Genomic DNA, 1,989 nt, shown 5'->3' with positions numbered 1-1,989 from the left:
TGGGGTTAAGTGACTTGCCCAGGGTCATACAGCTAGTAAGTGTTATGTGTCTGAAGCTGGATTTGAACTCCTGTCCTTCTGACTCCAGGGCTGGTACTCTGTCCACTGCATCATCTAGCTGCCCCTCATATTTTATTATAAATAAATCCTCCAGCATGAAACAGAGAGTTCACCATCTTTACTTGGAAGAAGGCTGTGTAAACAACACATTCATCAAAGGTATCTGGGCAGCTAAGCAATATTTCTTTATTGGAAAGGATATTTCCACACTGGTGGCTGAAAGGACTTTTTGGGTTTTTTTCTCTTACTTTATTTTGATTTATCAACAATCACTTCCATAAACTTTTGAATTTTAAATTTTTCTCCCCCTTCCTTTTCACCTCCCTCTTCATGACAGCATGCAATCTGATATATAGGGCTATACATATACATTCCTATTAAATATATTTTCACATTAGTCATGTTGTAAGGAAGAATTAGAACCAAAGGAGGAACCCCCTGAAAGAGGAATCAAAACAAAACAGAAGAAAAGAATAGCAAATAGTCTGCTTCAATCTGTATTCAAACTCCATAGTTATTTCTTTGGATGTGGATAGCATTTTTCATCATGAGACCTTTGGAGATGTCTTAGATCCTTGCATTGCTAAGGCTATCAATATTAGACATTGCACAATGTGGCTGTTACTGTGTACAACATTCTCCTGGTTCTGCTCACTTCACTCAACATCAGTCCGTACAAGTCTTTCCACGCTTTTCTGAAATCCGCCTGCTCATCATTTCTTATAGCACAATAGTATTCTATTACATTCATATGCCACAACTTGCTCAGCCATTTCCCCATTGATGTGCATCCTCTCCACTTCTAATTCTTGGCCATCACAAAGAGAGCTGCTATTAATATTTTTTGTACGTGTGGGTCCTTTTCCGATTAGTATGATCTCTCTGAGATACAGCCCTAGAGGTGGTATTGCTGAGTCAAAAGGTATGCACATTTTTATATCCTTTTGGGCATAGTGCCAAATTGCTCTCCAAAACGGTTGGATCATTTTACAACTCTGCCAACAACGTGTTAGTGTTCCAATTTCCAAGAGGATTTTTTCTCTAAGAATCTGCTCTTTCCTCTGGCTTGTTTCTCCCTTGACTCTACCCAGGCCTTATTAACAATTCTCTTCTTTTAATCATCTCCATCTTCATAAATTTTCTTTAACACACTCATCAGCCCCCTCACTAGGATCTGTGTCATCATCAAAGGAGGATTTTCCCTCCTCTTTGCATTCTTTCTCCACCTGGGTCAGGAAATCCCATTTCTATTCCTGCTTCTTTGTGCATAACACTGTGTCAGTCATGGTCTTTCTTAAACTCCCTTCTGCAGAAATGGGCTTCAAGCAGTTTTTGACAGTTAAAGAGTAGTTTGAGCATTAAGATTCTTTACAAGAACTTCCAATGATCTCTCATAAACTGCCCCTGTCCATTCTCAGTGGGGACTTGCTGAATACCATTTCAGGTGACGCAGATTTTCACATATTTATCTGACTGATCCTATCCATGATTAATAATTTTTACTGTGTACCCAACTGAAATGGAGGCAACCACAGCCGCTGTTTTCTTATTATCAACAGTTTCTCCTTTCTCCTGTCCCTCCTGCTTTGTCTTGTGCTTGATTTCTGTCTCTAACTTGGACTTTGCTGCTGTTAGGACATCATAGACTCTTTTCCTAGTGGCTTTCCCCAGTAGCTTCTTCCAGGTCTTTCCATAGCTCCCCCAGGGCTGCCATCATGGCTTACCACCTCCACCAGGAATAACTCGAGCTGTAATCACACAAAAGGGAGGCCCAGGGATCCCACACCACAAAGACTGGCTCAGAACACTGCTCTCACCACCATCAGAGTGTGGGTCCAACTTCCAGAGCCATCTGCACAGGGCTTGGATTTGGGGGCCACCCTCTATGCTGAAGGCTTGAGGACAGACCAGGCTTGCCTCTTAAAAATG

The 1,989-nt window shown here is 41.5% G+C and overlaps 1 pseudogene; it reads right to left on the bottom strand.

The window, feature by feature from the left end:
* Positions 1-1,069: 1,069 nt before the first annotated feature.
* Positions 1,070-1,777, bottom strand: LOC110194869 (calcyclin-binding protein pseudogene; annotated as a pseudogene).
* Positions 1,778-1,989: the final 212 nt, after the last annotated feature.

Source organism: Phascolarctos cinereus, unplaced genomic scaffold (assembly GCF_003287225.1).
Source record: "Phascolarctos cinereus isolate Bilbo 61053 unplaced genomic scaffold, phaCin_HiC Scaffold_2;HRSCAF=192, whole genome shotgun sequence".
NCBI lineage: Eukaryota > Metazoa > Chordata > Mammalia > Diprotodontia > Phascolarctidae > Phascolarctos > Phascolarctos cinereus.
Note: the sequence above shows the minus strand (reverse complement) of the source record. Positions and strands in the feature narration are given on the sequence as shown.